The 27500-nt window shown below is 34.8% G+C and overlaps 1 protein-coding gene and 2 long non-coding RNA genes across 3 annotated transcripts in view; 1 reads left to right on the top strand and 2 right to left on the bottom strand.

Moving 5' to 3' along the window:
• Positions 1 to 27500, bottom strand: part of LOC125648935 (leukocyte tyrosine kinase receptor-like) — a 247458-nt gene that overhangs the window by 192016 nt on the left and 27942 nt on the right. The window lies entirely within an intron of this gene.
• LOC130054549 (uncharacterized) lies at positions 9435 to 11146 on the top strand. Its single transcript, XR_008802829.1, has 2 exons — positions 9435 to 10526; positions 10872 to 11146. It is a non-coding gene; the product is annotated as an uncharacterized LOC130054549 (long non-coding RNA).
• On the bottom strand, positions 11134 to 13012 carry LOC125648937 (uncharacterized). The gene is made up of 2 exons (XR_007360506.2): positions 12004 to 13012; positions 11134 to 11388 (listed from the first exon to the last, which is right to left on the bottom strand). It is a non-coding gene; the product is annotated as an uncharacterized LOC125648937 (long non-coding RNA).

Raw genomic sequence — 27500 nt, 5'->3', positions numbered from 1 at the left:
TAATCCCATGTTATGCTGTTTTAATTCTAGAAAACCACCAAAAGCATATTTGAAAATGCAGCAATATGTTTCTCTCTTTGAATTTCCCCAATTGAAGAGTGCTGCATGGTACTTTATTGATACAATTATTTTCAAATGTCAGAATGGCCTGATTCATAAGGATATATATAATGTCAGAATGGCCTGATTCATGAGGATATATATAATGTCAGAATGGCCTGATTCATGAGGATATATAAAATGTCAGAATGGCCTGATTCATGAGGATATATATAAAATGTCAGAATGGCCTGATTCATGAGGATATATATAATGTCAGAATGGCCTGATTCATGAGGATATATATAATGTCAGAAAGGCCTGATTCATGAGGATATATATATGTCAGAATGGCCTGATTCATGAGGATATATATAATGTCAGAATGGCCTGATTCATGAGGATATATATAATGTCAGAATGGCCTGATTCATGAGGATATATATAATACAGATTCCATAATACATAAGTAACTAAGAGGCCCATGGGCCACATCAATCACCTTGGCCCTGCCACTATTCAGCTGTTGTGATTTTGAACAGATTTTTTCATAAAAAAATTTCCCAACCTAGCCCCAAAGGATCACAACATAACAGAAAATGAATTCACATAACATAGAGATGCATCAACATCAATATGACTAACATTATCTTGTTGTTCTGGATAAAAAAAACCTAGGTTATGGATCATGGTATAATATGAAGAGAGATACAGAGCTCACAATTCTGTGTCATGAAACAAGGCTTAGTGCCATGTTTTTGTTTACATAGGTTAAATATACTAGTAAAAGTTTAATCTACAGCAGATTTCTCAAATTACAAGTTAATTCCTCATTGCAAACCTATGGTCGGTCACACTCCTTTCACCTCCCGTGGGACAAAACGCCAATATTTTCACATAACTCATTAAAATGCATGACTTTACGTGACCTATCAAGGACCAATGGGGTCCAGAAAGAGAGAGAGAAGTATGTGTCCAACAATAAATAATTTTGTCTTTTGTTGTAGAGTCATTCTGCTGATCATGGGGTTGTTAGGTCTTGTGCACCGCAGATTTGTTAGTGAATTAAATCAGATTATGTTAGATTATGCCTGTTAGCCGCCGTTTGGACACTCATGAAAACCTTGAGAAACACCCACCCTTCCTCTTTATTTCTCAATATTTCTTGTTCTCTCTCTCTCTCTCCCCTCTCTCTCTCTCTCTCAGTAAATGAACAAACAAGCAAACAAACATGTATGAGGGTCACTTACTCTTTATTTCTCAATATTTTTTGTTTGCTTAATATCTCTTTCTCTCTCTCTCTCTCTCTCTCTCTTTCTCTCTCAGTAAGTAAATGAACAAACAAGCAAACAAACATGTATGAGGGTCACTTGTAATCTACATACAAAATTGCAGTCCACAAACACCAGAGATATGGGAGCGGACAGACGGACCAAGTGAAACCTATGTAACCCCATAAAAGAGGGGGTACAATAAAATAACTTCTGTATAATCTATCCTAAAAACGTCAATAAAATATTAGCAAGTGACGATTGAGGGGTGTACAATAGTACATCCCAAACCAACGCCCCTAATGAAAACGCAATCTTGTTCCAAATCGTTGCCGGGGCGACAATTTGGGGTGAAATGTCATCCCAAATTGTCGCCGACGACAATTTGGGATGGGGCGATGATTTGGGGTGTAACAATTAACATATTCCCTTCAACAATAAGTTAAATACATATTAAATAATACTTAAAGTTGCATATTTCAACACCATAACATGACTGGACTAGATATCAAAATTTAAGCTAGAAAGAATTGTTTTAGCACATTAAAACTGCATTATGTTTCACCTTTATCTTCGACATTTCTAAAAAAAAATTTAATTTAGGAATCATTTTATAAAGTGGAAAATTAAGAGTCATACTAGTACATAACATTCACATATAACGTATATGTGCTTCAACCAAGGAATTGTGTTGTAAACCTATGATAGTACATAACACTTACCAACATAACAAATATCAAAGGATATGTCAAAAGACAAACAAGAGGCCAACAGGCCTTATTGGTCACCTGAATATTAGTTAAAAGTATCACTAGTGCCAAGTCTATGAAACCCTGTTCTGCATATCTATACAAGCTAAATTCTAATATATAGCAACAGTATAAAACAAGATGTGTTCTTAAAGCTCATGCAATGCCCTCAAAAGTGCCTATACCGATGAAAGGCTGTACATAATATAACACATGTAACATTAACACGATATGACCAATTTGGAACAGTTCTAGAGTTGAAACCGTAAGGTAGCAAAATTCATAATTTTGGTACATCCTTTCTTCCTTTTCCTAAATATGTAGTAAGTTTTTATACCGTAACAGCTAGCAAACAAAAAGAAGTCTTTCAAATGATAAAAACAATAATCACTATCATAATTGTGGCCCCACCCTTAAACCCAGACCTGTGACAGAACTGTCATGCCACAACTGGAGATTTGAAAATTTTCAGCTGGAGTTTTGGTCTGATAACTGGAGATTTTTTATCGACATTTTTTTTTTACCGTTTTTGTGTGTTCATTGGCTAATGAAATCATGCTACTAGTAGTTTTTTGTGTTACAAGTGTCTGAGTTCATAATCATCAGATCCTTTTTGTGTTGAGAACATTGATAATTCCTTTTTTGTGTTAAGAACATTGATAATTCTTAAGTCAATACCTTAAAAACCACAATTAAAAGAAAAAAACTTGTTATATTTATATATTTATTACAGAGATAACAAGTTATAACAATTATCACTTTTCAGAAAAGTTGACCAACATATTAGATCTTGGCCTACTAACAAATTTAAGCTCACTTGAGATTTCAGCACTGGTGAGCTAAATAGTATAAAAAAACATGTTCTCACATAAAAGAACTACATTGCATATCTGAAAACGTGTTTTTTTTCTTCTTCAGTGAATCGTGTAGTGAACAAATATATGTTACAAGACTTGGCCACGTACTATTTATACATGCATGTGTAAATAAATATTGAGAAAATTCGAACTGTGCACACCCATCGTCGTCTTGCCGTATCCATCTTTGAATATACAGTTCAGTTAGAGATAATCCATTCTAATACAACTGTGTCATTCTGTCCACACATATTACGAACATCTTCAGTGCCCACTTTCTTTTCCCACCTGCTCCTTACCAAGTTTTCAACAGCATCAAAGATCGTCCGACTTCAACTGTCGGTATCACTTCCTAATCACCAGAGCGCGTGCCAAAAACAATCTTTTTAATCATCCACTAATTGTTTATTATCACTAATTGTTGTGTAATCATAAATAAACTCCTCAAATGGCTTCAGTAATTACTGTACCCTCGTTAATTGACATTTACCTGTGCAGTCACTGTGACAGAAAAATAGACGACTTTCGATTGTCTCGGGGTTTTTCCTTATCAATATCGAAAAATGGCGCTTAGAAAATTTGTGTTGTTGAAAATTTGAAATGACGGAAGATTTTACATTTTAACGGAAGGAACGGAAGGGGGGCTCAAATTCGGGAGATTTTGTCTTCCGACGGAAGAATCACAGGTCTGTAAACCAAAGCCATTACCCCTTAGCATCATGAAATTTACAATTTTGGTACAGGTGGACCTACTCCTTCTAAATATTAATCTAGTTTCAATTTAGTATCAAGAGCATTAAAGAAGATATCATTTAAATGTTTTATACATATACACGTACTATATATATATATATATATATATATATATATATAATTCCAATGCTATTTATTACAATCGTTTTGATTGGACAAAAATAAAGCTGAACAAGAGTTTATACATTAATAAATCTGAAAACATGATGTATTCATACACGCCTGAAAACAAATAACATAGTGCGGGGAAACTTCAAATTTTTGCAATTGTCAATAAAGTGAATGAATTGAAATTATAAGAATCAAACATTCTTTTTGAAGAATTTATCGATGTGTAAACTCCGGACATTTTACTCACAAACTTAACATAAAAGTGCTTCGCATTTTTATTCAGTTTGTGAGTAAAATGTCCGGAGTTTTACACATTGAAAAATTCTTCAAAAAGAATGTTTAATCCTATTATATATATATATATACACACACACACACACACTATACAATTATACTAAGTTTTGGCTTCACCCTGGGGTCAAACCTCTCTCCAGGGATCATAAAATTTTACGATTTTTATAGAGGCTTTCTTACTCTACATCCCTATTCATTTAGATTTTCTCAAAATGTGCAATTGAAAAAAGATTTTTGAAAATTTGTCAATTTTTAGCAGTTATTGCCCTGCTCCTAAGGCCCTCGGGGTGCAGGAGTCCTGAAATTTAATAAGGTCTCCTAAAAAAAAATTATTATAATGTTTGACTATTCAAGATTTTTGACATTTTCCTATCACTCCAGGACATTTTCTAGAAATACAGAGTGCCTTTTGATATTGTTACTATATTAATTGTATCACTTGAACAAGTCATGGGTGTATCAATGTTACTCATGAGTCACTTGTGCTTTCAAAATATAAAACAAAACACTTTTAATAAAATGACATTTTAATACCAATAGCAGACAATAAAATGCATAATTGATCCTGACAAAACGAGATCTGGTGTGAAATTGATCGAATATAATCATTTGTCACATGAGATTCGAAGTTTGATACTGACAAAACGAGATCTGGTGTGAAATTGATCGAATATAATCATTTGTCACATGAGATTCGAAGTTTGAGAAAATATTTCAAATTCCAAAGATTCACATTTTCTCAACAGGACAAAACCATACAAAGTTCTCTCCTTTCTACATTGATAAGCATTTACACATATTCTTATAGCAACATAATGAGTAAAATTGACTTTATAAAGAACAGCTCCCTGAACTGGTAATTACTGTTTTGTGTAGACAGATGGTATTCCCCTGGAGAGGAATTAATTCAGAGACAATAACAACTAAATGCTTTTGTCCAGTAATCTGGAAAATCAACAGGAGGGTCAATATGCTTATTCAACAGGCTATCATTACATGCATTATCTTCATCTTTCCCATTATAGGAATGTGTAACTCTGTGAAAACTATGCGTGACTGTTAGACTATCATGTGAAGAGACAACTAGGGAATGCTTGCGTGACATGAGCTTAAATTTAACTGGTGAATGCTACATTTACCACGATTTAAAATTGCAACATAACTTTTCTTAAAGAAAATATCAATACATTGTATGTGTGTTAAGACTGTACGTGCCATGTTTACATTGATAAAACAAGAGTACCGCAAACGGTACAATATACGTTCGTTGAACAGTGAAATTTAACCTGGAAGAGTATTATGCACTCTGAACTGATACAACACACATTCTGAATAAAAAAGCCTTAAAGCAGCTCATGGCCTGTGCACCATTCCATCTGACATGTGAACTAATTATGTATTTCTCTGAGAGGGAGATTGTGACAAAACATCGGTGCAATATCTATTTATGATGATAAAAAGTCCATGAAACCATTTGATCTACATTTAGCCCTGAAGTAGGTCATTGTGCACCAATTAAGTTGAAATGTAAACTGAACTTATGTTCCTCCAAGAGGAAGCCTGTGACTAAATTTCTGGGCAATATCTCTATTCATAATGAAAAGAGCCCGAAAAACTGTTTGACCATTTTAGCCCAATAGTATGTCAAGGATGGGCCAATCCAGCTGAAATGCAAACAGAAATTGTTTTCCTCCAAGAGGAAGCCTGTGACTAAATTTCAGCGTAATATCTGTACCCATAATGAAAAAAAGCCGGGAAAACATCATTTAATTGAGAATAGTATCATCAATTTAAAATATTGAGCAGACAATATCTTCCTATGTCAAGAGTGCATTGACCATGTGATCTAAAAATCAATAGGGGTCATCAACTCCTGAAGATGTACCAGTGTACCAAGTTTGATGTCTGTCAAGCAAAGGATTCTCAAGATATTGAACGGACAGTATATTCCTATGTCCAGTTTGACCCTTGACCTTTGACCATGTGACCTCAAATTCAATAGGGGTCATCTTCTCCTGAAGATGTACCAGTGTACTAAGTTTGATGTCTGTCAAGCGAAGGGTTCTCAAGATTTTGAGCAAACAGTATATTCCAATGTCCAGTTTGACCCTTGACCTTTGACCATGTGACCTCAAAATCAATAGGGGTCATCTTCTTCTAAAGATATACCAGTGTACCAAGTTTGATGTCTGTCAAGCAAAGGGTTCTCAAGATTTTGAGCGGACATTATATTCCTATGTCTAGAGTAGATTGACCCTTGACCTTTTGACCTGAAAAAATAGGAGTCATCTTCTACTCATAACCAATCCACATATGAAATATCATTATTATCAAGTGAATGGTTCTCAAGATATTGAGCGGACATGTGGTCTACCGACCGACATACCAACCGACCAACAGGTGCAAACATAAATATGCCCCTCTTCTTTGAAAGAGGGCATAAAAAGTCTGGAAAACTGATAATTCATGCTATTTTTCTAAATCAAAGGGCAATAACTAAGTGAAAAATAATCATAAAAATAAATAGACCAGGACGAAATTCGAACTTCATCTGTAACTTGTTATGGTAAAGAAACGTACTAAATATAAAATAAATATCTGCAAGAACAGAGGAAACAAGATGTGTTTGTGAAACACAAATGCCCCAGATAATGGCCAATTCCGAAGATGGCCAAGGTCACAAGGACAAATATCTTAGTACCAGTAGAAAGATCTTGTCACAAGAAATGCTCATGTGCAATATGATAGCTCTAATATCTACAATTTATAAGTTATGACCAATGTCAATTTTTTAAAAAGTAGGTCAAATGTCAAGGTCAAAAGGTTTAGTATCAATGGAAAGGTCTTGTCACAAGGAATACTCATGTGAAATATCAAAGCTTTATCACTTTCTGTTCAAAAGTTATTAGCAAAGTTAAAGTTTTTGAAAAGTAGGTCAAACTCCATAGTTAAGGTCACAGGGTCAAAAATGTTGGTACCCACAGAAAGGTCTTGTCACAAGGAATACTCATATGAAATATCAAAGCTTTAGCTCTTACTGTTCAAACGTTACTTGCAACAATAAAGTTTTCAAAAAGTAGGTCAAACTCCAAAGTCAAGGTCACAAGGCTAAAAATGTTTGTACCCACGGAAAGGTCTTGTCATCAGGAATACGCAAGTGAAATATCAAAGCTCTATCACTTACTGTTCAAAAGTCATTTGCAAGGTTAAAGTTTTTAAAAATCAATATATGCACCCAGGGGTGCATGAGCCGAGTTACATGGGATACATTGTAAAGTCAGGAATGATGTGGCATAGTTATAATTGTAAATATTCGGATTTAAGCTTTTAAAGTTATCATGCAGATCCAGATATTTCTAAAATTTTCAATCTTTTTTCAGGACTGTGACCTTGACCTTTTTACTCCAAAATCAATAGGGGGTCTTCCTAACCTGCTATCCAACATTATAACCAAGTTTCATTTGATTCAGTTTTAAACTTTTCGAGTTACTGTCCAGAAACCATATTTCAATCTATTTTCGGTCACTGTGACCTTGATCTTTGAACTTTTTTCTCCAAAATCAATAGGGACCTCCTTTGCTGGTATCTATCCAACAATATATCCAAGTTTCATTTGATTCAAATTAAAAATTTCCGAGTTATCCTCCTGAAACCAAGATTTTTTGGAATTTTAAATCTATTTTCGGTCACTGTGACCTTGACCTTTGACCTATTTTCTCCAAAATTAATAGGGGTCCTCCTTACCTGGTACATAACAATATCTTTAAGTATCATTTGATTCAGATTTAAACTTTCTAAGTTATCATCTGGAAACCAAATTTTTCTGAAATTTTCATTCTATTTTCGGTCACTGTGACCTTGACCTTTGACCATTTTTCTCCAAAATTAATAGGGGTCTTCCTTACCTGGTTACCAACAATATATCAGTTTCATTTGATTAGATTGTAAACTTTTCGAGTTATCATCCGGAAACCAATTGTTGACGCCCGCCCCCATCACCAAACTAATAGCAGAGTTTAACTTCGTTGCAACTCAGCTTAAAAGTAGGTCAAACTCCAAGGTCACAAGGTCAAAAATGTTGGTACTCACGGAAACGTCTTGTCACAATTAGGAATACTCATGTGAAATATCAAAGCTCTAGCAATTACTGTTCAAAAGTTATTAGCAAGGTTAAAGTTTCAGACAGAATGACAGATAGGACAAAAACAATATGCCCCCCCCCCCCTTCCCTTCGATCTTGGGGCGGCGGCGGCACATAAAAAAGGCAGAAAACTTAACTGACGGATGGAGTGCAAACCTAAGTCAGTGGGGGACTAAAAAGTCCAGAAAACTGTTCGACCTACTTTAAGCCCTAAAGTTGGTCAAGGATGGACCAATCCAGCTGAAATGCAATTTCAAAATCGTACATCAATCTGTTACGGTAAAAAGTCTGTAAAACATGGCATCGGAGGGACAGACAGACACATAACTTAATACATCCCGTCTAATGACGGGCGTATAAAAAGTAAAATGACTTTCAAATACCATAGTGATAGTAGCAATGCCAACCTGATTTTTAAAACTTTGAGACACAATGAATTTAATGCATTTTCCAGTGAAATATCCATTTTGCAATTTGATTATGACATCTTCAATACATCAATTGTGATGTAATGAAATATGGGTAGTTTTTAAATTAAATAATATGGAGCCCAGCTAGGCCTTCACCAAGCTGATATTGATAACATGTTAATTTGGTATTCCTTAATGCTTGCATTTACTGTAAAGCATATATCTGTCCTCTCCTAGTTGGACTGATACCCCCTCCCCAGTCTGCAACTGCTGAGTACAATTGATCAAGGCATTGGATGATATGTTAACAGGTGAAAGGAGGACCACATGTGACCCATTTAACACCATCCTCTCATCTCAGAGTCCATTTGTTTGACCTTCGATGTTGATGACATAGAGTAATTCCATATAATACCTTCTTACCCTGACATAGAGAAATGTCAGTCACCCTAAAACCATATTAACAGGAAGTTTAACAGTGGCTCAAATACATTTCATGCCCACCCCTAACTAATAACAGCTTGCCCCAGATCAATCTATGGCTGAGCATCCCAAAATTGAATGTTAAATATCTTCTGCACAGTTGACACAAAGCTGTTATCACTCAGACACACAAGCACATGCAGTCTAATCTAATTGTTAAACTATACTGCAAGTAAATCTTATAAATGACTACATTAAATACAATTCATGAACATCAACATTCACACATATCTAAATCGGTAACTAAAGTGTATTAGAAAACAAGAGGCCCATGGGGCACATCACTCACCTGAGTCACCTTCGCTCATATTTAAAGATTTTTCCTATTTGCATGTAAAACTTTGATCCCTATTGTGGCCCCAACCTACTCCCGGGGGCCATGATTTTTACAAAATTTAATCTGCACTATGTCATGAAGCTTTCATGAAAATGTAAACTTCCTTGGCCAGTGATTTTTAATGATTTTCCCTGTATATTTGTATGTAAAATTTTGATCCCCAACTGTGGTCCCATCTTACCCCCGAGGACCATGATTTTTACAAACTTCAATCTGCACTATGTCAGGAAGGTTTTGTGCAAATGTAAACTTCTTTAGCCTAATGGTTCTTAAGGTAAGGCCATCATTAAAAAATTTTTTGTTTGATGTACTCCGAACCACATTTTTCAAGTCGGGTAGGTAGGTCGGTATTATTTTTTTTTTTTTTGAAAATCAAAGTTACAAATTTTCTTATGTTTTCATTTAAAACACATAACGCTGCCAGACTGAATAGAGTTTAGAACATTCATTTTGTACACATTGTATATAATACACGTAAATCTTCCAGTGTCTCCTGAAATTTACTCAGGACGTTTTGCATTCGTCACGGATGAGGACCTCTACAGTTGTTAATAAATAAATTAACACCCCTTTTTGTTACCACCGGTCGATTCCGACATTTATAATAGCAATCACTTAAACACTTTAATGTGATCCATGAATATCCAAGTGAATTGCATGATGACAGCAATTTACAATAAGTTTTAATATTACCCAATATAATTTTAATGCATGTCTGACTTTCCAGACTTTCCAACATCATTCAAATTGTTGTGACGATCGTGTTCCATTCGTGTGTCTCAGTTTAAGAGCAAAGTAAAAGTGCCGTTCACCTATTAAATGAGGAACCGGAGTCGGTTATCTTATCTTGTATTGATAGAGAGCGCCACAGGCAAATCTGGCCCTGAACAAAAAAAAAAGATAAATGTTGAAAAGATGGGTTATCAGCAACCATTCTCGAATGCGATTTCAGAAAACACAAACACTACCTTTTACTTACGATGGCATCCAGTTGTGGTCATATGACAATACCTGAACTTAGGAAAGAGTTAGAAAAGTTTGGAGCAAAGAAATTGGGAAGAAAGTGGTAACTTGTAAGAAGGTAAATAAACATTCAATGTTTTTATGTTCATCCAAGTAAAATATGATTAACACAGTAAATAACTATCAATGGTGTTTAGATATTATCTAAATATATTATAACAACGTATAATGAAACTAGGTGTTATCAGAAAGGAATTCTTGTAAAAGTTTGCAGATTTACCGAGCTAAACTAAACTTAAATTTCCTCGGTAATTCCAACATCGTTGCTATATTGCTTCATGTCTGCAGCAAAATAGAAACGCATTTTTATATTGAATAAAACGATACAGTGTTATAATCATTTGATTATTACCACTATGTTTTACATTATAATGATCACCTGATAAGTGTTATTTGATTACAGACTTAATTGAAGCATATAGAAGAAATGAACATCTTGCAAGGACCGATATTTCTGGACCTGAATTTATTATGTCACCCGATCCACAACTCTACAGGGACCTTCATTGTGATAAGAGCTTTTCAAATTAAAAGGAATGCCAAATTCATTGACGAGATGAAGAGAAATTTTAATGAATTTTATGAAAGATATTTTAAGTCTGCTCTGTTAGAGAAAACGTTTTTCAAGACATACGATGGTAAATGTACATGGAATAAATGTTTAAAAAATTAAATAAAGGTTTATTCTTTAATCACATCAATTTTTAATGGTGAATTATGCATAAGACGGCACTATGCAATTCTTAAAATTGCACAACATGAAACAGACATAAATAATTTTACAGGAAATCTTTGTTTCAGAGCTATTCATAGGTTTTGTCAGTATTTTGAAAGTTTTGGCTAGTCCAATAATTCTTTCAATGTGTACACGTTTGCTGGATATCTTTCTGTCCTCTATCACAGTAGCACAGGAGTCATTCCTAAAAATTGAATGAATTGTATCAATGATGCTTTGAATCAATTACTAAATTAGTAAGGGTTATACATACATGTACTAAAATATGTTTTAGAACTTGCAGTATAATTTATCAAAGAGTCGCAAATAATATAACTACAAACATCTGCATCATTATGAACTTAATATATATATACAAAAGGATCGCATTTGTTTTTTGATTTAAATGAAACCTGTAAGATTTGTAAACAATGTTTTAAGTAGACATCAAAGTCAAAACACAGAATCCCATGCTAGCAGGTATGCATAAATTATCAACAGGGTGGATACTTCTGGACATATTTTGTGATTATATAGTAGTTATGAAATTGATCACTGTTCTTTATCTTCACTTTTTCATTATGGTGTTAAGAGATAATGGGTAGTAATAAATGACCAGTAATTGCAAGTGTCAGTGGGGATTCCTCGTGTGAGAGTGTTTGTAACCTTATCAGATCATTTTGCATGTGTAGTAAATTGATGATCCCATTAGCGGGTTTTTCTCAGTAAATGCGATATAAGTACTACACAAAATACTATATATCAACATTACTTTGTACATGTATATTATAAACAAAAATTCAAGATAAGCAATAGTTACCATGTTCAGTTTCAGTCAAATAGTCGTCCGATATAAAATGTGCTCTGCAAACAACAGGAAAATTTGACGGAGTACAGCTTTGAAAACGAGTTTCACCACGTTTAATTGCGTGAATCCAGGCTTTTCTTCTTAACGAGTCTGATGGAAATACATGATGACCACCCCTATTACAACAATACGGCACACAACAGCAAGTTCCGAGTATGTTTCAAAAGGATGTGTTTGACAGCAGATTGATTACGTTTTTCTTCGATCGGTAACTACAGATAAAGCGCGAGGGTATTCCGATTCAGGGCCGAGTTTGTCTGTGGCGCCCCCTAATGAAAAGATAACCGGAGCCGGTTCCTCATTGTCATAACATTTAGATAATCCTATATCAAAATAATATGCGTGCCTTTTCAGAAATATAGACCATCAACTTAAGAGCCGACTCATGGTCCGCCATAACTTTGGTGAGCTATCCCACGTGATTTTTTTTATCTAAATAACATGCATGGCTCTCAAACTTTTGTACATAAATACAATCAGGCCTCGACGGGGGAGTTCGTAGCTCCTTGTTCTATCTTGTTGTTAGATAATGTGGTAATTTGGAGCTGAGATGCGGTATATTTGATCATTCACATAGAATAATGTTTGAAAAGTTCCCGGATTAACAAATAGTCATTATCAAAATGAAAGTAGAACCGAAAGACGCCCTAAGGACATTTTGATATCAAGAATTCTGTAAAACAACTAGTCCAAATAAAAAAAAAAAAATGGCATCAAGTTCAATACTAATTCGAAGAATGTCTATTCTCAAGGGAACAAATAAAAAAAATTAAAATTTCCAAGTGCGGAAAAAATGATCGGGTCAGGGCAAATTTCACGGGTCGGTCGGAGAACATCAAACAAATCAATTTTTATTTTAAGCCTAAGGTTTGCGACATTTTGACATGTAGCAAACAAAGTCATGTTGCATATCAGTATGTTCAGTAGGAATTTATCTTTTAAAAATTGACCTTTTAAAAAAAATCGCCCGTGTCGTTTTTTGACCAGATGGGCTTATTTTTGTGATGTTTTACATTTTCAGGATCTTTGTACAAAAGGGAATACTAATGGTATAAAAACTACATGAGGCAAACTTATGGGGTAAAAAGCTTGCAGAATTTTTTAAAAGAGTATTATTTATAAGATTATACTAATTGGTAGAAAAATGTTATTTTAAAACACAAAAAATAGCACTTTTTATATCTTGAATAAAATTTAAATTGGTTGGTATAGCAACAAAAAATGTATATTGAGCAGCTTTACAAGGTCTATGTCAGAAAATTTTTACTTTAAACATAATATCTGAACCATGAACATTTAAGAAAGCATATGGAATTACTACCCACTGGGCTTTGTTTCCATGGTAACAGATTAAAAAGAATTATTTAATTTATGCGAATTGTCACTTTGTTTTATAATTGTACAACTTTTGAAGAGTGCATTATGCATTTTCATGAATAAGATACAATTCCAGCCCCATAATGATATTTATATTTATTTGTCAGGTATTGTAGTATCACATTTATTAGAAATTAAGATGTTTAGTTTTCTTTTTCTAAATACAATATTTTCAATATCCCGGTGGGTTTTCGACGGTCCTGCTTTCGTCATAAATTCCGTGTTACATTAGCCTGAATCTTAAATACATCTTTGAAATAATTTCCCTCTCCTTGTTCCATTGATTATGTTTGTTTACATAGTTGAACATACAACTGTAACCTTCGTGACAATATAAAGTCCGGTCAGTGGTGGATCCAAGAAAAGGGGTGGTGGTGGGTGTGTGTGTGTGTGTGTGTGTGTGTGTGTGTGTGTGTGTGTGTTGGTGGTGGTGGGTGACGTAAAGTTAGTAAAAATGATACTAATAAATCTGTATTATGTCGACATTATGCAAATGTTCCTCAGACAAAATTAAGACTATTTTAAGATGTACTAGAGAAGACCCCTTTTTTATTTTTACATGATCATATCAGTCGCGTTTTCTACATTTCAAAGTTCATGCGATAAATCGCTCTATCAGCGGAAGTAGATGTCATATAGAATTGAAATATGAAGTGCATGTAATTAGAGAGCATTGTCAGGTTTATTTTAAAAAATGCTTGTGAATGTCATAAAAATTCCTAGCTTTGTTAATGTCGAACCGTGTCTTTGAGGATACTATTCACAAACAATGATCGATTATAATTGCATCAAAATAAATCCTACTTTGCCTAGCAAGATTCGCAGATTACATGGTCACAACATAATCTTAATGGCAATTAACCATAGTGCATACTACATATATATATAAATTAAAAAAATGTAGAATTTTATCAAAGAAAATAATTTATAAATGATCATTTGAGAAACATTATTATTATTTTGTCATAGAGGGTTACACATATGCCGCTTGGCACTTGACAGCGGTAGTAGATAACAAGTAAATATTATGACATTTTCCCTCGATTCAGCTATGACGTGGTGCATTTTTTCATTATGACGTCATAAAGCGTGAAGTGCACTGAGGTATATCAAAAGTTATCTCCCTGTTATTGCAAACCTTACCTTAAGGAGAAATTTTTCAAAGATTTTTTTCTATTATTAGTTAAGTAAAACTTTGATCCCCTATTGTGGCCCCATCCTAACCCAAGAGGTCATGAGTTTCACAAACTTGAATCTGCACTATGTCAGGAAGCTTTCATGTAAATCTCAGCTTTTCTGGCTCAGTGGTTCTTGAGAAGATTTTTCAAGATTTTCCCTATATATTTTTATGTAAAACTTTGATCCCCTATTGTCGCCTCATCTTACTCCTGGGGGACCATGATTTGACCAAACTTGAATCTGCACTATGTCAGAAAACTTTCATGTAAATTTCCACTTTCCTGGCTCAGTAGTTAATGAGAAGATTTTTAAAGATTTTCCCTATATATTTGCATGTAAATATTTGATTCCTTATTGTGGCAAAGCCCAACTCCCGGGGGCCATGATTTTAACAAACTTGAATCTGCACTATGTCAGAAAGCTTTCATATAAATTTCAGCTCTATTGGTCCAGTGGTTCTCGAGAAGATTTTTAATTTACCCCACCCTATTTTTGTAATTATCTCCCCTGCGAAGGGGGCATGGCCCTTCATTTGAACAAACTTCAAAGCCCTTCACCCAAGGATGCTTTTTGCCCAGTTTGGTTGAAATTGGTCCAGTGGTTCTGGAGAAGAAGTTCAAAATAAAAAGTTTACAGGCGGACAGACGACGGACAACAGGCGATCAGAAAAGCTCACTTGAGCTTTCAGCTTAGGTGAGCTAAGAAAAATACAGACAAATGAACAATAAATAGACATTGATCAGAAAACCTTACTTCAGCCTTTAACACAGGTGAGCAAAAAAAAAAAAAATAGATGAGTAGTGATTATTTCTTCACCAATATTTTTGTAAACCAATGCAACTCTCCAAATAATTTCTGCACTTTACACTGGTAATTGAGTGGTGTATCATGGGATGAAAATGAATCTAGATATTGGCTTAAATAATGTGTTTATGGAAAGCAAATTGATTTTTCCTGCAATGATGAACATTATTTGTAAAGACAAGCAATCATAGCATTTACAGATAACCCTTGACAAATTTGTCAGAAGTCTATTATCTTGTTTTTGATCTATAATTTCAATCTCTGCATTGTCTGACATACAAATTTACAATTTGGTCCATTTCTTAGATATAATTCTCTTATCATTCATAAATTTTAAAACTACACAATAGCCAAGTTGTTAGAGCACTCAGATTCAAAATCAGACCGAGACATCAAAGTCTCCAAATAGGCATCAATTGTTCCTTCATTAAGCCCTCAGCAGTAGGAATAAAAGTTGCAAGTCTTTCTGACAAGACCTTGCTTCTCAAAATTAAGCACCCCATCTACATATAAATAACATTTCTTGATAATAATTATTTAATAATTATTATTATTTTCCCCAGACAAATGGGCTGTAATAAATAACATAGATCATATACCCTTTATTTATGACATATAATCATTTATTTTGATAAATTGGAATAAATCTTTTAATAATGTATACTTTGTGGGCCCAGACATATGATCACTAGATATATATATTTCCTTCTTCCATTTTTTTTGAAGAAGCAACTGTCTATAATGTAAAAAATTCTAGTCTTTAAATCATCGTAAAGAATGGTCATATAAAGTGTTGAAAAGTCATACGTTTTGATGTTGTTTAAATTTGAAAAAAGTTTTGTGTTATCAAATATTTTTGTGAGGAGCAAAGATGGGGACATTTGCTGGATCTAACAATGTATCTATGTTTGTAAGGGTTTTTGTGAAGTTTAGGAATCCAGTATAGGTATCTGGTAACTCATAATCATTTGTCCCATTGACTGGGATATTCAATGCGTTTAAAACTACAGAATATCATGAAAAGGAAGTTGGAGCATAAGTAGTATTACCAAATGAACTTGACAAGTTTGTTTGAAATACAGTTGTAATAACAAGCCCAATACAAACAAAGACAATGTTGTTACAAATTAAGCTTTGTCAGGTGGAACCAAAACATGTTCATCATGTAACCAGATCTTTAATTCTTTTATCACTTCTGGTTTACTAAATACAAAAGGACAAATGGTAGATGTAGAGTTTTCCACTCAGACTTACGAGACTTTAAAGATCAAGGTCAAAATTTTCTCATAAAAGTAATACATGTATGAACTCCTTGATCCCTGAAACAGCTGGGGAGTTCATTTCCTCAAAATTAAGAAATGATTCTAAAACATGAAATCCTTGCATTACTAAATAATGAAGATAAAATGTGATATAGATATTATTTAATGATTATCATAAACAAGTTATTTTTTCTAAGGACTGATGTAGGTTTAATCGATCCTGCATGATGACAAAAGTCTCTTAATGCAACAACCATTAGGGATATCAATGAAGAAATTAGTTGCTCAAATTAATTGATAAAGTTTAAACACAATACTTTGCAACGTCTTTTCTAATCATTATTATCCATAGTAACTAGTAATAATTAAGATATAATTTTGTGCAATTTCTCATATCTTAAAAATGATTACATGAAAATATGATCAACACATATATCAATCATATACTTTCATGTCATAATTGTAACTATCCTCGCTAAAATCTTTTGCACTGCTTTTTCCGGTCCATTTGATGATATATTTGATCTTTCCCATCCCTTAAAATGATCAGTATTTGTCTAATGCAAGCCATAATGAGGAAGATCCAGGTATCCCTTAGGTTATACAATTCCACTCTCAAAGGAGGATAACTTGTTATATCTCAATATAGATTTACTCGGCTTAACACACAACTAAAAGCTGTGTCGTTTTCCCCTCTAGAGATGGTCACATGATCCCTTAATTTCAGATTTTTCTAACTACACACTTCTGACATTCTCGTTTTGTGCTAGCTCTTTCCAATTTCATTATATTGCTCTTGTTGACCAGAGACCCATTACAAATGTATTTATGGCTGTTGAAAATTTTTTTTACTCTTTCTTCATGGTGTTTGGTCAAAACATTATACATGCACTTTCCTCCTTATCATTTGTTTTTCTCCCCGAGTCATATATACAGTTGGTATAATGATCAATGACATCGCATGTTCCCCTACTTTTGTCCAACTGAAAGGGTAATAAAGAAACTGGAAATGTTTTCCCACACAGAAGTCCATGAAATTGTTGTTTTCCCCTGGAGAGAAGAGAAATGAGAAATACAATGATATCTTTGGTGAGAAAGATAAATGTCATAAACTCCTGAGTACCCAAAATAGTCCATTCAATTTTGTTCTTGAATACATTTTATTCTAGACAGAAAGCCTTATTATTCTCATCATTATTCATCGAAAATTGAATATAAATGACACTTAAATGCTTAAAACGAAGTAGGTTCACAAGTAATGGTAATAATATTGGCATCATATCCCTTAACAAAATGGAAATTCATGCTATCAACAGCCCATGTAAACTAAAAGCATGAGACCACAATTCTTGCACTATTCCTGTTTCTAACTGTTATTTCATGAAGATTCTTCCTCCGATAGTCACATTACATTAGGATCAGCCTCCTGTAATAGCACAATGACTTGTTAAAAGTCTCTTGTACAAATTGCTTTTCAAATTACCAATATGTTAAAGTTGCACAAGGACAATCTTCTTCCAGTGATAAAATTTATCTAAGCATTCACTTCGTGAACCGGAGAGTCGCTGTGCCAGGTAGAACTTTTCTTTGGACATTGACTGCATCAAACTAACCAAATTAATTTCAAAGATGGACAGCAACTACTTCTAATGACACATATATGTTAATATACTCGTATGGCTTTCAAAATCTGACATATAGAAACATGTGTTAAAATTGCTTTAAAAAACCCTCTAGTCAATTTCTCTATTATTCCTGAAAGTTTCATGAAAATTCATTGAACCATCTCCGAGAAATCCTGGGGGAAAAAATAAAATAAAATGTAGTCTTGCATTGCAAATGAAAGACCTTCATCACTAGTTCTAATGGTACCTGGGATGTACCATTACAGATGTTCCTTGAACATTCCCCCTGACTTATTTCCCCTGATTTAAAAAGTGGTATCATTATGCTTAAGCATAACCAATCATCTTACATTACATATCAATTGTAATTTAAATTTTCTAAAACGTCATTCTGAAAAACATAATTATGGAATATTAAACATACATTCGGCATTTCTCTGTAGATATCAGACGAACCAGATTAGTAAATATAAATCTCCCATAAGTGTTACATTATTGTTTGAGGCATATCAAAGTAAATTCTGTTATTTTATTTTAATAACATGAACGAAATACGTTTTATTATTTCTGAAAAACTCTGGTGGACTGGTGACATAAAAAGTTTCAAGTCCTGATATATTTTCATTTAATTTTATTTTCCATTCATTTTTTTTAATGTATTTGGGTTGGGTGGGAAGTACCTTACTCATAGAATTATAACTTTGTAAAACTGAAGGTACATGTATAATGATGCATTGTTTAAAGTTTTTAAAATATATACCAAACTGCAATTTCATGACACAGTTTTGATAGGTGTCCTTTTCTTCATTTATTGGTCTATTATAAAATTTCGGAAAGGTTTTGCATGATTTCCAGTTGTCTTTTGAAATGATTTGATCTATTGACAATCCATATTTGTTTGCTTTTGGTGTGCTTGCACCTCTGGTAGAATGAGGTTTGAAAGTTGAGATATCTATTCCCACCAGTTCCATGAGACACTTTCACCATATGGCAATTGTGCAGGATTTCACTGCTCTGCGAGGTTTGATGTAACTTACAAAAGAGCTGGGTCTCATCACTTCTAAGGTCTCTAGTTTTTTCTAAATAAATAATGGTACAAGAAATAATGTCCAATTTTTCATTGCCTTCAAATTTGTCAAATTCAATGCTTATTGCATTCTGTCCAATGTTTGTCTTGATTTAGACAATTTTGACAGTGAAGGCAATTTCATTACTGCATAAGCTCATGTCTCCAACATCCAATTTATGGACTTCTGATGATCTACCTGCAAATGCAAGGGCTATAAGCATAAATAACTTCAATGTAATATCTCTTTAAAGAAAGATCTTAATCACTTTCCATACTTATGATGCATGAAAGAACTTTGTGTACATCAAGGAGTTGGTAGGTTTTTGTTGAATATCGGTCATTAATGACATATTAGCTAATGCTTTCCAACTTTTTCCCCTTCTACCCCTGCATGGAAGGCAGAAATGGCCTACCTGTATTATTGATGGTTCTATATTCATGTCCTCTAGTATAAAGCTCTGCTAAGAAATCAGCTATATTTTCCACAGTGTTGTGAAATGGATCAGTTTGCCGTGTGTGACACCAGCTACTCCATGGTTTCCAGCAGTTTTGTATGCTGTCCGAATTCTTTTCCGCCATCCTGCTGCCAAAAGTTCAGAAGTTTTTTTAAAAACTCCTGCTGCTTCTTTGAAAATTTTCCTGAATCTTCCATGCCACTAATTTCAGTGTATAGGTTCTCATTAGTGGATGCATCTGACCCTCTGGTGATAGTAGCAGATCTTGAATGGGAGGTAACAGTACTGGATTGTCTATTGACAGTGCCAAAAGCATTGGATAATATGGCTGAGTTTGCCATGATGGAAATATTACTATTTCTGCTTTTTCCTTCAGCACTTTTGCAAGGCATCTTGCTATCAGGCAGAATAGGGGGAATGCATACCCTTTTATACCTTTTGCTATGGTATTTGAAATGCATCTGTTCCCTTTGATTGTGGGTCTGGGTGCCACCTCATGTAATGTTGTAGCTGAGTATTCAGGCGATCTGCAAACAGGTCCATTTTTAATGGACCCCATCTCTGATTGATCTGTTTGAAAATCCCCCGATTCGGCATCCAATTGCTGGAGTCTTTCATGTGTCAACTCTCTGAGTCTGCCTGAATGTTCAGTCTCCCTTGGAGATATTCGGCAGTAAGCATGATCTGCTTGATTAGGCATAGTGACCATATCTCTTTTGCTAGTTTTAGTAACAGACCTGAATGGGTGCACCCCCCCCCCCCCCCCCCACCCCTATCTTGTTTAGATGGGCCACTGTTGTTTTGTTGTCCAACTTTATGTGAACATGAATATTTTTGCTTTCCTTCATCGTATAGATTGAACTGCAAATTGAACTGCCTTCATTTCCAGTGCATTGATGTGCAATTCTTTCTCTGATGGATTTCATGGTCTTCCCATTTTTACTGAGAGAGTTGGACAGACTGCCCCCACCCTGTTTTTGAGGCATCTGTCTCTATTTTTAGATCCGGGTTCACTGACATTTGAATTTGTTTCCCGTTCCATTGATCCAGCTGCTGGATACACCAAGTTATCTCCTCTTTGCATGCTTTGGGAAGAGCAATCATTTTGAGATAATTCTCCAGTGATTTCAGAAGATACTTGGTCTGGAACATTTTTAATTCTCGTACATACAGAGAAGCTGGGAAAACTGCCTCTACTGCGGCATTTAAGGTGGCTCACTACACTCTGAAATAGTTTCTCAAATCAGTACAAATTGATTTAATCATAAAAGATATGATATATAATAAGTATATATGTCAAAAAGGCATAAAATATGCAAATTTGGATAAAAACATAATTTTCAAAAATTTATTTCAACACATATGAACAAAAGACTGACGGATTTGAACTCAAGATCAGCACTTCACCAGCCCAATGCTTTAACCACTGAGCTACGATGATAGACAAACAAATTGATCGATACAAATTCTTTCACAAAACATTTAAATCGCCACCTTGTGACATAGCGTCATAAAGGGTATAAACTTTAATGTAGTGAGCAACCTTAATGTACCAATTAAACTTGCTAAATTTTTAATTGAAACAGTTTCCTTGCCTAGTAGATTTGAACATTTTTGCTTTATACCAGCTACTTTTGTTTCTGAAAGAGCTAATCTCATTTTTAATGAGTCTATTGTAAAACTTAAGAATTCTAGTTGTTGACTGGGATCTAGAACTGATTTTTTTCCAGTTCACAATCCAGCCCAGATTGTTAAGGAGCCAAAGCAAAGTGTCTGTCTTTTTGCAGCCCATCTTGTGATTGATTTAACAACAATATGTTGTCTAAGTTTATCACTAGATGAACCCCTTATGCGCCTCAGTAGGGCAACGACTGGTTTCATTATTTTTGTTAAAAAGTCATGGGCCTGATGCCAGTTTGAAGGGTAGACTTCGGTACTGCAGCATCTGACCCTTGTGAAGAAACCTCTGAAATTTTCTGCGATCTTCTGTGATCTGAGTGGATTGATATGCAGAAGTATGCATCCTCGAGATCTACTTTGCATTGCCAATCCCCCTTCTGTATGAGATTTCTCACAACCTGAAAGCCTTCCATCTTGAAGTGATTGTAAGTGACATAGATTGGTCTCATTCCTCCATCTCTCTTGGGGCGTACAAACAAATGACTGACAAACTGATCCTTTGTCTGAGACTGAACTCCACCTCTCTCTTTGATAACATTTCCTTTATTTCTGAATTTAGAACATTTGATTCCATTTCTGGTAAAACAATTTGATATTGTGAATTTGTTTGAATTGGTTTTGCATGAAACTCTATCTGGTATCCGGAAATATTCTCCAACAAGTACTTCTCTTCTTATCAATTTCCAATTTTCTAGAAAGTCTTTTAATCTTTCCCCTAGAGGAAAGTTGTTTTGATAAATTTCTTTGAATTCTACCTAACTTCCTGAGGCATGCAGTTTGTTCAGACTCGAGATTTTCACTATTTCTTCTCAAAATTGAGGTAATTATCCTCTTTTGATTTCATACCTGCTGTCTCCAGTTCTGTTCTTCTTGGGGATCCTAAATCCAGAACCTCCATTCTTTGAGCATTGCTCACTTTGCTTGAAAGGCTCATATGTTGAGACTCTGCCCCACATTTCGAGGCTGACCTTGTGAGTATCCACATGAGGGTATCCCATGAAAGGGCTGGTCAAAACATCTACGTTCTGATTGGATTTCACAGGACATTTCTCTTGCACGCTTCTTGCTCTTGTATCTACAATCCAGGGTTTTATATATAGTGTCTCCATACAGGGTATTAGTCTCCCTACAAGGTATTAGTCTCCATACAGGAGTCTCCATACAAGGTATTAGTCTCCATACAGGGTATTAGTCTCCATACAGGGTATTAGTCTCCATACAGGAGTCTCCATACAGGGTATTAGTCTCCATACAGGAGTCTCCATACAGGGTATTAGTCTCCATACAGGAGTCTCCATACAGGGTATTAGTCTCCATACAGGAGTCCCCATACAGGGTATTAGTCTCCATACAGGAGTCTCCATACAGGGTATTAGTCTCCATACAGGAGTCTCCATACAGGAGTCTCCATACAGGAGTCTCCATACAGGGTATCAGTCTCCATACAAGGTATCAGTCTCCCTACAGGGTACTAGACTCCATACAGGGTATCAGTCTCCATACAGGAGACTCCATACAGGGTATTAGTCTCCATACAGGGTATTAGTCTCCATACAGGGTATTAGTCTCCATACAGGAGTCCCCATACAGGGTATTAGTCTCCATACAGGGTATTAGTCTCCATACAAGGTATTAGTCTCCATACAGGAGTCTCCATACAGGGTATTAGTCTCCATACAGGGTATTAGTCTCCATACAGGAGACTCCATACAGGGTATTAGTCTCCATACAGGGTATTAGTCTCCATACAGGGTATTAGTCTCCATACAGGAGACTCCATACAGGGTATCAGTCTCCATACAGGAGTCTCCATACAGGGTATCAGTCTCCATACAGGGTATTAGTCTCCTGAGCAAAATCATGCTCACAAGTTTCAACTGCTCTTTGGTCTTTTTTACGCCTTTTATGATTTTGGCCAGTACGTTTAGACGTCATTCATACAAAAAAGTAGCATTTCCTGTCCAACTAGAACGACCACTTGTTCCACTGATTTGAGCATGTCCATTGAAAATCTGTCATTCTCTTCCTGCCCTTTTCTGGCTTCATCAATGGCTGACCAAACATTGACCAAAGGTCCCATAACTTGTGTTATTTTCATTTGAATAAAAGCTAAACTTTCATGAAATCTACAGACTTGTTAACTTTTGGAGGGTTACAGAAAGCATATGAGGACACAGGAGTATCATCTAGAATATTTTTTGCAATGTTCTCATTTGTTAATATTTATAAAAGTACTTTCTACATTAAGATGTCATGCCCCCCCCCCCCCCCCCCCCCTAAGATGAACAACAATTCACTCTCAGTAGGGTCAAATCTTTCAGAATCAGACTCACTGTCAGCATGAATTGACAAACTGTCACCATTGTCATCACTTTGAGCTCCCTGAGCAATTTTATTCTCACTTGAATCCTCTCCACTTGATTCTTAACTCAACTCATTTGGGTCAGTATCAGGAGACTGATTGCCAATATGGCATTTCTCCATAACGCAAGATGTGTCACAAAATAAACTACATCACATGTTAAAATGTTGCACAACATGTCTATATACAGACATGATTCTACAGAGAGATAGAAAAAGTGAAGGGGAGATGGGGTCCTCCCCCATTGGGGTATCTAGATAAGGGGGCCTTGACCCCTGGCCAAAAATGGATATTTTGACTTGAAGAAGTTTTTCAGAAAATGAATTTTGTGGACCAATTTTGAGGTTTTAAGCTTTATAAAAATGCCAATAATAGTAAGTAAGTATTGGTTCCCTAACCTAGTCTTAGTTAAAGGTCCTACTCAATCTACCAACACTTGACTAAAAGGTTCTTCAAAAACTGGACCTTGTCAATGGCCTTAAACATTACTGTCGTTTGTACTACTTTTATAGACTTTTTTTTAAAGTGAGTTAAAAAAAAAAAAAAAAAAAAAAAAAAAAAAAAAAAAAAAAGGGGGGGGGGGGAATAAAATTCAAAAATTTTCAGCTTAAATTGTGTCCATGCTCCTTTCAAAAAATCATTTGGAAATTATATAGTAATCCGTTACAACATAGAAGGGGTGTGTATGAATACAGGTGACTCTCGATGGCTCGAACTTCGATCTCTCGAAGTTCTCGGTCTCTCGAAGTGAAATCATGGTCCCGATTTTTTTCCCTATATAACAAAGCAAATTTACTATCGATCTCTCGAAGTGAAGTTGGGTCCCGTAAAACACATTTCATTGTTTTTCACTCTCGATATCTCGAAGTGGTGGTAGCGTATACCCACCGTTACCCAAGCGTGTAATAATTTCCGCTTGGGCCTTACCTGGATTTTGTTGAATGCAGGAGGTATAATTAGGTGTTTACATAGTTGAAACATCACTGGTGCTTTTTTGTGGAGGTGACACCCTTGAGTATATAATTGAATAATTGGTCAGTTTACACCTTGCACTGGGGTTTTGAGTGGTGATGATTAAAATTATATATAGTCTGACTATGAATAAAATCTATAATTGGTTTTGACGTGACAACGAGAGAGTAAGTTTTATACATGATTTAGAGATCTACAGACTGTTAAATTTCTCGAGTTTGTTCTTTGTGTAAAGTTACTCTAAAACATCGTTTTACTCATTCATTAGAATTTGTGTTTGGGTAAAGCAACATAACATTGTGCACTGTTTAGTTTGCGATAGTAAAGCATCATCGAAACTTGGATTTGTATGCCTATCTAAGCATGATTAAAGAACAAATAAATACATAAACTTTGAAATGGTTTTATTAATGTAAAATAAGGTTTTTTATTTTGATATCAAAGTACCTGACGAATATGAAGGAAAACATGTCAAAACGACATCATATGATCTTGTTGGTTAATACATTTCCGGTTAATGTAAAATCTGAACCATACCGGCGGACCTTCAATTTCCGAATTTCGATCTCTCGATTTCTCGAAGTTTTATCAAGGTCCCATTGAACTTCGAGTTATCGAGAGTCACCTGTACATCTTTACTGTTTCTTTGTTTAAAAAACTATGGCACTGTATTTTATTTACATCTTATCTTAAATGTCCATAACTCTTCATGTTCTTATCCCTTTTCTTTGTTTCTTTTTTGGGATACATAATGTTTTGATTAGCGTCACTTATCAGCATTAGTTTCCGCTTCAATTTTAACACAATGCGTTCATATTAAAATTTCTCTCATTAACTCATTCAAGTTCCTATTCAACATTCGTACATAAAATTTAAGATAATAAAACATTGTTTTTATTAACTTCTCCTTTTATAAAAAAAACAACCAAACAAAAAAGAAACAAAAACAATGCACATGATACACACTAAATGATAGCACTAAAATCACATGCACATTACAAATAATTATCCAGAGATTTTCAAATGTTAACTGAGCTACAAGCCGTGCATGGAACAACTAACAACACTGCATGAGCAGTTTGATCAGCATATTTAGAGACGAGATCCAATTATACCCAAGCTGCATGTCAAGATTACGGAGAATTTTTAAATTGCTGAACACTGCCCTCGGTCACCTAACCCTGTCCAAGCCATTGCCAAAGATGTTTTGTTTTAACATTGCTACAATAAATTTCATCCAAATTATGTTTGCTACCAATGCTGTCCGTAAATGGAGTTTTCATAGCGAAAGTAATTGATAATCACGCATGTGGTAAAAAAATTATTATTTCTTTGATGATCAAAATATGACTAATGAAGTAAATTTTATATAGTACAATTTCTAGATAAACCTCTAATTGTTTATCACTGGCTTTGATATGGGGTATTCACCTGTATTGATGTCATTAGATCTCAAGCATCTCTAATCCCATACTAGACCAGGAAATTTACACACCGACTGCATGGGGCAGTCTAGGTGTGAATTGCTGATTATCTTGAGAATCACTATTGAATAATTGGGGTATATTACATTTTTGTCAGAATTTTTACAACATAATACCGAGTTGCAGCATCTTGGGACAACGTAATAACCAGTCTATATTATATAGGTTTGTTAAGAAATGGTTTTGACACTGCTTTAAAATTCCAACATAATATGTGGTCTAAGGTAATGAACAGGGAACGTAAAAACGAGGTTCCACTGTATTTACAACATCACGTGGCTTAAAATCAGTGTCAATTCAAAATATATATCCAAAACATTTGGAGATTTCATTTTTAACAAGATGTGTTTGTGAAACACAATGCCCCTGATAATGGTAAATTCCAAAGATGGCCAAGGTCACAAGGACAAATATCTTAGTACCAGTAGAAAGATCTAGTGTCACAAGAAATGCTCATCTGCAATATGAAAGCTCTAATATTTACCATTTAAAAGTTATGACCAATGTCAATTTTTTTAAAGTAGGTCAAATGTCAAGGTCAACAGGTTTAGTACCAACGGAAAGGTCTTGTCACAAGGAATACTCATGATGAAATACCAAAGCTCTAGCACTTACTGTTCAAAAGTTATTAACAAAGTTAAAGTTTTCAAAAAGTAGGTCAAACTCCAAGGTCAAGGTCACAGGGTCAAAAACTGTTGGTACCCACGGAAAGGTCTTGTCACAAGGAATACTCATGTGAAATATCAAAGCTCTATCACTTACTGTTCAAAAGTTATTAGCATGGTTAAAGTTTCAGACAGAATGACAGACAGGACAAAAACAAAATGCCCCCCATCTTCGATCTTGGGGGCATAAAAATCTAGATGTAAAATGCGCTACTACTAATAACTCAAAAGTGTTTGAATATACCAGACAGCAGCACACCACCTGAAGAGGTGATACTAACACCTTCTGGTGTTGAGTAAACACGGACAAAATCATAATGTTATTTTAATCAGATGTCTCTGAAACACCTGCAGTACGCTTGAAGTACTATCACGGAGATGATCTTGGCCTCGGTTATTTATACAATCCACGTTTACTTTTACAACATGTTTAATAATCATTTGGTAAAGCATTTCTATCCACAAGAAATCACAGCCAATAAACGGAGAAAATCGGGGGGAGGGGGGTGGGGGAT

Source organism: Ostrea edulis, chromosome 5, assembly GCF_947568905.1.
Source record: "Ostrea edulis chromosome 5, xbOstEdul1.1, whole genome shotgun sequence".
NCBI classification, from domain to species: Eukaryota; Metazoa; Mollusca; class Bivalvia; order Ostreida; family Ostreidae; genus Ostrea; species Ostrea edulis.
The sequence above is the reverse complement of the archived record's forward strand: the minus strand, read 5'-3'. Positions and strand labels throughout refer to the sequence as shown.